The 9,835-nt window shown below is 42.7% G+C and overlaps 1 protein-coding gene across 1 annotated transcript in view; it reads left to right on the forward strand.

Annotated features, from left to right (window-relative positions):
* Nucleotides 1–5,106: 5,106 nt before the first annotated feature.
* Nucleotides 5,107–9,835, forward strand: part of myripb (myosin VIIA and Rab interacting protein b) — a 41,959-nt gene continuing 37,230 nt past the window's right edge. Inside the window, exon 1 of the mRNA XM_042308716.1 lies at nt 5,107–5,314. The gene's annotated coding sequence lies outside the window, so the exon portion shown is untranslated. The remainder of the gene's footprint in view (nt 5,315–9,835) is intronic.

Genomic DNA, 9,835 nt, shown 5'->3' on the forward strand with positions numbered 1-9,835 from the left:
TCTCTCGTTAGTGAAATGCATAGTCTAATGCTGACCATTTTCACCTTTTCTGTTGTGCCGCGCTTATAGCTGTCCGGTTATGATTGAAATCACGTTAAAAGGATGTCTGGACTAATTTGTTTTTGTGTCTGTAAATGGAATTGGTTTGGCAAATAAATGTGGGTGTCTGTGTATCATTTCTTGTAAGATTTTCCCACACAAAAATACACTTTTTTCTAGCTTTTCAACAGACGGGGGGGGAAACGTGTTTCGACACATAACTTGAACCTCCCATGACGTTTTGACACATCCTGTGATTGAAATGGTCAGATCCCACAAACCCCGTTCAAACATTTCACAGCAAACTCATTAAGATGTCCTTCTCAGACTTCAAAACTCTGACACTAAACATAAAACACAGACCTGCTTTATTTCACCAGCATTTTCTTTCATTAAATAGAGGGATGTTCTGTAGGGTTTCAGAGCGGAGATTCTATTTGATCTTTGACGTTAAAGAAACAGTGTTTTTACCCAGCCCCCACCCCTCGCCTCCCCTCTCCCTGCACCACACCCACCCTTGACAGAAAGCACACTGATTCATTAGAAGCCTCAGAAAGTCAATAATGGTAATAGTTTCTTTTGCCCGGGGAAGTGGGAGCTTGGCAGAACCACAGAGGGGCTTCTTTTCTTTTCTGCACTTCACATACATATTTTATTTAAATCGCATTTATATGTGCAAATTGATCGGAGAAGAGAGAGCGAGATAGACTAGGAAGGGGGAGGGATGCCTGCCTGGTCTCATAGACTAGACGTAACATTGTAAACGAAAATGTTACGTTAGGTATGGTTATATAGGACAGAAGGTTACTCAAGGCAAAAACGAAAGGAGGGTGGGTGGGCGTTTAATGCGAGCATCTAGCAACCCAAAGGTTGCCTGTTTGAATCTCATCACGGACAACTTTAGCATTTTAGCAACTTTGCAGCCACTTTACGTTTGAGCTATTTTGCAACTACTTTGCATGTTAGACAACCCTTCCCCTAAACTCAACACTTTAACCTAACTCCTAACCCTAAATGTAACACTTAACCCTAACCATAACCTTAAACCCCTAGCCCCTAACCTAGCTAACGTTAGCCAATTAGCCACCTAACTAACGATAATAACAACAAATTGGAATTTGTAACATATCATACTTATTGCAAATCCATAACATATGTATGAATTGCAACATGTAACATCATACCAATTGTAATTAATAACATACAGTATAATACGAAATGAGTGAAGGACATCCATAAATGAATACATACCATACCAAACGTAACATATCATACTAATTTGAGTTTCCCGTATTTTCGTTTACTATATTACGTTTAGGTTGGGGAACCTTTCACTCCCAAGCTCCAAGGCAAGGGGGTGAGGAGGGAGTAATGCAGGCAAATTCTGCACCAAGAAACCAAAAGACGAAGAGACACTCCAAAGGAATCCCGCTCCCTTATTCATGTGAGCAGGAAACGTGGAATTTCTTATCCTTATTATGGAATATGGATTTGCACAAAACTGCTGTACTACAGCAGTGGACTGCCAACCGAAACCTACTCCCCTTATCCACTTCACTTTCCCAAATTCTCACTTTTGATTCTTCCTCATATCGGATAAACACACAAGATGTTATGTTCCATAGATCACAACACTTCCCTCTCCGAAAATACTCCTCCTCACAAAAACGGTTAATGTATGGACTTAATTTAGGAGGGTTAGGTTAGTGTACTGACTTAATTTGAAGAGGTTAATATACAGACTTAATTTGACAGGGTTACTGTGCTGACTTCATTTTTGGAGGGTTAGTGTAGTGGATAGCTTGACGTTTAAGTAGCCTGTCAGGGAGGAGGAGAGAAGGAGCAGATGCCGGACCTGAACTATACATTCTCACCTGTCTGTTTCACTACCTGTCTTGAGTGACAGGCGCAGGGAGAGGAGGGCTGCTCTGCTGCACATTGAGCCCACTGATTCAGAACTTAAATATGCATGAGCGTGGATCTGATAGCACTGGCTTTTCTAGTCCCAAAGTCACCACACAGCAACGTGACAAATGAGGTCTCAACCTCCTGTTTAATCAACAATTACACGTTGACATTTCACTAACGAGGTGAAAGTGCCTCACGTCGTAGACGCCTGGATACCACTCGATTCCGCTGTGGGCAAGATTGATGTCATTTTGTGTGGCCTAACTCTACCACTTAACTAAACACCCCACAGGACAATTCCTGTTGTTCAATATACCTCTGTGTCACTAGTATTTGTGTCATTAGTATTTCTCCCCTGGTTCTCTTCCGTTGCTAGTTTATTTATTGATTTCCTGTTTGACCGTGTGGCGGCATTGAGGAGCAAGCAGCCAGGGATTCAAAAATAAATACATTTAAAAAACAGCCGGGACTTTTAATTTGGGCACTCTCGCTCGCTTTTGGCAGCCATTACCGTTACATGGATGACCCCGGGCGTGAGTTAAGGAAGCCGGCCACATTTGGCAGGAGAGGAGGATAGATAATAAATACACAGAGAACAGAGGGAGGGATGGAGGGATGAGAGCCTACAAAACCCGACATCCTTCAGGGGCACTCAGGATCCTCCATTAGCAGTGAGCCCATTGCTCCCGTCTCTATATGTACCTGGTTCGTCTCGGGTTGGCGTAGAGAGACACACTCACTCCTGCCTGGCACACACAAACACGCGTTCTATCTCTTACTTTCATCAGGGCAGTGAGGGGTAACATACGCTACCGTTCAAAAGTTTGGGGTCACTTGGAAATATTTTTGTTCATTTAAAATAACATCAAATTGATCGGAAATACAGTGTAGACATTGTTATTGTTGTAAATTACTATTGTAGCTGGAAATGGCTGATTGTTTTATGGAATATCTACATAGGCGTACAACCATCACTCCTGTGTTCCAATGGAACGCTGTGTTAGCTAATCCAAGTTTATCATTTTAAAAGGCTAATTGATCATTAGAAAACCCTTTTGCAATTATGTTAGCACAGCTGAAAACTGTTGTTCTGATTAAAGAAGCAATTAAACTGGCCTTTAGACTAGTTGAGTATCTGGAGCTTCAGCATTTGTGGGTTCGATTACAGGCTCAAAATGGCCAGAAACAAATACATTTCTTCTGAAACCTGTCTGGCTATTCTTGTTCTGAGAAATGAAGGCTATTCCATGCGAGAAATTGCCAAGAAACTGAAGATCTCGTACAACACTGTGTACTACTCCCTCGCTGTGTACTACTGGCCTTCAAGCAGAGTTGTGAAGAAAAAGCCATGTCTCAGACTGGCCAATGAGAAGAAAAGATTAAGATGGGCAAAAGAACACAGTCACTGGACAGAGGAACTCTGCCTAAAAGGCCAGCATCCCGGAGTCGCCTCTTCACTGTTGACGTTGATACTGGTGTTTTGCGGGTACTATTTAATGAAGCTGCCAGTTGAGGATAATGGGCCTCTGTACGCTTATGTAGATATTCCATAAAAAATCTTCAGTTTCCAGCTACAATAGTTATTTACAACATTAGCAATGTCCACTGTATTTCTAATCAATTTGATGTTATTTTAATGGAGAAAAAATGTACTTTTCTTTCAAAAACAAGAACATTTCTAAGTGACCCCAAACTTTTGAACGGTAGTGTGTATAATATGACAAAACAGATTATGCACAGGGGGAGGACGACAGATTGTTTTACCTTGTCAGTTCGGGGATTCAATCCAGCAACCTTTTGTTTACTGGCCCAGCCCTCTAACCACAAGGCTACCTGCCGCCCCAGACCTATCATCCAGCTGGCCCCTCATCGTTAGGTTAGTCATTTAGCGCTAGGGAGCCTCACTAAAATGGGTTTTGGTCAATCAAAACCATCATCTGGGTTTCATATACACGTAAGGGATACATATGAATAACATTCTTACTCCTCAATGTTGAAAGCCTGTTGTTTAGAATGTTATGCACTTGTTTTATTTAATGTTCTACACAAATGTTTTGATCGCTTTTCATATTCATTGCCAATAGATACAGCATATCCTCTTTTTTTTGTTGTCTAAAATTAGCCAATCCCCACCCTTCTGCACATGACCTCCTTTGTATTGTTGGATACTGTGTGTGTGTGTGTGTGTGTGTGTGTGTGTGTGTGTGTGTGTGTGTGTGTGTGTGTGTGTGTGTGTGTGTGTGTGTGTGTGTGTGTGTGTGTGTGTGTGTGTGTGCATCATTATGTGAACAGTATGTACGACGGGTTTGGTGTGAAATGAAATAGGGCGGGCGGAGGTTTGGGAGAGATTAAAAACAAAGTTGGCAGAGATTCATGCAATCCGATGCAACAGTGGCGCAAGGCGAGCGCTTTTCTCATGTTTTGTAAATCAGAACACACTCCAGCATAAATGACTGCTTACGTAACACACAGACCACAGCAGTCTGGTCTGGACAAGCAGCTAGCGCTCTTTAAACACATACCAGCTCCAGATCCACACCAACCCGTGAGAAAAAGGATTTGGCATCCAAACACACATGCATGCACACAACACATACACACACACACACACAGACACACACACACCCTCAATGCACAGTCAATACACACGGAAACATACACAATACACTCCAATGGCATTGGATCATCGGGTTAACAAGGTACTTATTCCAATAAAAGGGCTGTGAATGGGACTGTTGACTGCTTGACTTGACTCTGTGACATAACACCAGGGGCTGGTGTCTCAGGTGGCACCCTATTCCCTATATAGTGCACTCATTTTGATCAGAGCACTATGGGTTTCCCTAGTGCACTATGTAGGGGAAAAGGGTGCCATTTCAGATGCAGCCCATGGACAGAGAACAAGACAGCCAGCTTTCTCTCCCTGACTTCGTCTGTTCACAAGGGAAAGTGTCTCCCATGAAACGCGCAGCGTCGCCCGAAAGCGATAAACTGTAGTTATCTCTCTGCCACGGTAATACAAAGGCATCAAATTAAACTTTGCGTTTTCTTAATGGATTTCATGACGTCGTGCCAAAGTTTGAGTCGGCCGCGATTAGAAGTTTTCCCCGGTTCCTTTGTGCTTTTTTTCTCCATCCTCTTTACTCTGTGCCATGTTTAATTTCACCTGTGACTGACTCTCTCTCTCTCCCTTATCTCTCTCTCTCCCTCTTTCTTCTCCTCCTCTCCAGGATATTGAGGACCCAGTCTCTGGAATGGTACTATAACAACTTGAAGAGCCGCTTCAAGAGGTTCGGCAGTGCCAAGGTTCTGAAGACGCTCTACAGGAATCACATAGTGGAGAGAGGAGGCACCTCAGATCTACCAGGTACAGGAAATGTCTCTCTCTTTTGTCTCTTCCATGTACGGCACGGTGGGTGTATCCCAAATGGCACCCTTTTCCCTATGTAGTGCAGTACTTTTGACCAGGGCCCGAGAAGTGCACTAAATAGGGAATAGAGTGTAATTTGGGACACAGAGGGTGTCATTCCTCTAGTGTTGTGTTTTTGATGTGATCGCTCTCTTCTGTATGGCCCACTCCTCAATGACTGCCTGACGTTCTCTGTTGGCTATGACGTCTCATTCATGGATCTCAGTTAGTAACTCAACTACAGGGGGCAAAAGGTCTCGCATCAAAGAACCACACTCACTCAGTCCCACACGTCACGTGGACATTTATGTGGAGAGAAACTGAACCATTGCCTAACAGACATACACGCCCACGCTTCTCGTTTACACACACTGTCACACACACACACACACACACACAGAATTTATTTCAGGACAGGGCTGTGTGTGAGTCACTAATGTTCCCAGACCAGAGAGCAGCAGGAAGCAGGAGAGAGACAACCAAATTCATGGTATAGGTAAGCTAGTCACTGACTCACTGAACCAACTGATATCATGACATTGGTCATGTTTCAGGCCGACTACATTGTGGCCGTTGCATTGTATCAACCAATGTTTGTGTGCCACGCCATCGACCGCACAGTTGGACATCAGACTGCTAAGTCACATTATGGGGTTAGCTCATGTTAACTACCTATCCAGGCGTAGTGTGATCTGGAAGGCAATGTCCAAGCACATCAAGACAGTCGTGAAGAGAACACGACAAACCTACCCCCTCAGGAGACTGAAAATATTTGGCATGGGTCCTCAGATTCTCAAAAGGTTTCACAGCTGCACCATCGAGAGCATCTTGAAGGGTTGCATCACTGCCTGGTATGGCAACTGCTTGGCCTCCCACCGCAAGGCACTACAGAGGGTAGTGCGTACGGCCCAGTACATCACTGGGGCCAAGCTTCCTGCCATCCAGGATCTCTATAACAGGCGGTGTCAGAGGAAGGCCCTAAAAATTGTCAAAGACTCCAGCCACCGTAATCATAGACTGTTCTCTCTGCTACCGCACGGCAAGCGGTACCGGAGCGCCAAGTCTAGGTCCAAGAGGCTTCTAAACAGCTTCTACACCCAAGCCATAAGACTGCTGAACAGCTAATACAGCTAATCCTGAACAGCTACCCAGACTATTTGCACCCCCCTCCCCCTACGCTGCTGCTACTCTCTGTTATTATCTATGCATAGCTACTTTAATAACCCTAGTGGTTAGAGCATTGGGCCAGTAACCAAAAGGTTGTTGGATCGAATCCCCGATCCTTCATTCTGCCCCTGAACAAGGCAGTTAACCCATTGTTCCCCGGTAGGCCGTCATTGTGAGTAAGAATTTGTTCTTAACCGACTTGCGTCGTTAAATAAAGGTCAAATAAAAAATGACCTCAATTACCTCGACACCGGTGTCTCCGCACATAGACACATTGACTCTGTACCGGTACCCCCTGTATATAGACCCGCTATTGTTATTTACTGCTTCTACTTAATTATTTGTTATTCTTATCTCTTACTTTTTTTTAGGTATTTTCTTAAAACTACATTGTTGGTTAAGGGATTGAAAGTAAGCATTTCACTGTAAGATGTTGTATTCGGCGCATGTGACAGATACAATTTGATTCGATCTGCATTGTAGTGAGCCTGGAATGCAGCCATTTTGTTTGTTTGACCTCACACCCCACTGGACCACAATTCTTTGAGTCAACATTGTTTACACATCATTTCACCGTACCTTGTTGAAATGATCACGTTCCATCAGCGTTGCATCACTCAATTAATGTTTCTCGACAACTCAAATATCAATCATGACTGGATGTTGATCGGATGTCTGATGCCCAGTGGGATGGTCATGGATGTTAGAGTAACGATTGGGCAACGTTATCTCGTGGTTGTGTGAATGTTATAAAGTTATTTTACATAATGTCGCTTGTGCTGTAAAACATTATCATGCATGCGTTTCGGTAATGGTTATCGTGCTGTTGTGGGAATGTTATCGTAGCATTGTGCTGTTTGTGTAAACCTAGATAGCATTTAAGTTAGAGTGTCTTTTTTTTTTACTGTGTGGTGCTAGCTCTGTCTGACCTTTACCCTCAGGCCACACTGAGGCTAGAGAGCACAGGCCTCTAGGACATGCACGCATGAAGGCACACACACGTGCGCACACGTCCCTAGAACAACATCCATCATAGAATCTCTGCAGCAGTCTTCTTGTAGGTCACACGTGTACATATTTCACTTTCACCGCGTACGAAAGAAATGGAAGGTACAAATAACAAATACCTCACATTTATGTTCCAGCCATGTTGGAGTGAAGGTCACATTATTCTCAAGGGGAAGTGTTGGAGTTAAAGGGATAGTTTGTCCAAATTTTTAATTCCCAGTAAGCAGTCTAGGCCCCCATCTTGCTGGTGTAGAGAAATGTTAGCATTTTGCCATGGCTAATGCTTAGGTCTTTTGCTCAAACAATATCAAAACAAATATGCTTGAGGCATCACTACAGACCTGGTTTCGATCCCAGGCTGTGTTACAGCTGGCCGTGACCGGGAGACCCATGAGGTGGTGCACAATTTTCCCAGCGTCGTCCGGGTTAGGGGAGGGTTGTGTTTGGCAGGGTTGTGTTTCGGAGGACCCATGGCTCTCGACCTTCGCCTCTCCCGAGTCCGTAGGGGAGTTGCAGCGATGGGACAAGACTGTAACTACCAATTGGATATCATGAAATTGGGGAGAAAAAGAGGTAAAAGTACAAAAAAATGGTAATGTTTTTGGAATGGAAAATCCTCCCTGACTACCTAGCTTTTATTTTGGTGATTGTTAGTTCTCAAATATATGATTATTCCATGGTCTTCTCGACATACTTCATAGCTGGTTTTAGTCATTTAAGTTTACACTGAAAGCGTTTTTCCATCTAGATTTTTTTTAAAATAAAATATATATTTATACAGTATCATTCAAAAGTTCGGGGTCACATTTTTTGTCCATTTAAAATAACATCAAATTCCAAATCAAAACAAAGTGTATTTGTCACATGCGCCAAATACAACAGGTGTAGGTAGACCTTACAGTGAAATGCTTACTTACAGGCTCTGACCAACAGTGCAATTTCTAAGAAATGTTTTATTAAAAAAAGGTATTAGGTGAACAATAGGTATGTAAAGAAATAAAAACAACAGTAAGAAGACAGTGAAAAATACCAGTAGCAAGGCTATATATAGTAGCGAGGCTATATACAGTAGAGGGGCTATAAACAGTAGCGAGGCTATATACAGTAGCGAGGCTATATACAGTAGAGGGGCTATAAACAGTAGCGAGGCTATATACAGTAGCGAGGCTATATACAGTAGCGAGGCTATATATAGTAGCGAGGCTATATACAGTAGAGGGGCTATAAACAGTAGCGAGGCTATATACAGTAGCGAGGCTATATACAGTAGCGAGGCTATATACAGTATCGAGGCTATATACAGTAGCAGTAGCGAGGCTATATACAGTAGAGAGGCTATATACAGTAGAGAGCTATATACAGTATCGAGGCTATATACAGTAGAGAGGCTATATACAGTAGAGAGGCTATATACAGTAGAGGCTATATACAGTATCGAGGCTATATACAGTATCGAGGCTATATACAGTAGAGAGGCTATATACAGTAGAGAGGCTATATACAGTAGAGAGGCTATATACAGTAGAGAGGCTATATACAGTAGAGAGGCTATATACAGTATCGAGGCTATATATAGTAGCGAGGCTATATACAGTATCGAGGCTATATACAGTATCGAGGCTATATACAGTAGAGGCTATATACAATAGAGAGGCTAGATACAGTAGTGAGGCTATATACAGTATATACAGTAGAGAGGCTCTATACAGTAGAGAGGCTATATACAATATATACAGTAGAGGCTAGATACAGTAGTGAGGCTATATACAGTATATACAGTAGAGAGGCTATATACAGTAGACAGGCTATATACAGTAGAGAGGCTATATACAGTAGAGAGGCTATATACAGTAGTGAAGTTATATACAGTAGAGGCTATATACAGTAGTGAGGCTATATACAGTAGAGGGGCTATATACAGTAGAGAGGCTATATACAGTAGAGAGGCTATATACAGTAGCGAGGCTATATACAGTAGAGAGGCTATATACAGTAGAGAGGCTATATACAGTAGAGAGGCTATATACAGTAGAGAGGCTATATACAGTAGAGAGGCTATATACAGTAGAGAGGCTATATACAGTAGAGAGGCTATATACAGTAGAGAGGCTATATACAGTAGAGTATATACGAGGCTATAAACAGTAGCGAGGCTATATACAGTAGAGAGGCTATATACAGTAGCGAGGCTATATACAGTAGCGAGGCTATATACAGTAGCGAGGCTATATACAGTAGAGAGGCTATATACAGTAGAGAGGCTATATACAGTAGAGAGGCTATATACAGTATCGAGGCTATATA

This window comes from Oncorhynchus tshawytscha, linkage group LG29 (genome assembly GCF_018296145.1).
Source record: "Oncorhynchus tshawytscha isolate Ot180627B linkage group LG29, Otsh_v2.0, whole genome shotgun sequence".
NCBI lineage: Eukaryota > Metazoa > Chordata > Actinopteri > Salmoniformes > Salmonidae > Oncorhynchus > Oncorhynchus tshawytscha.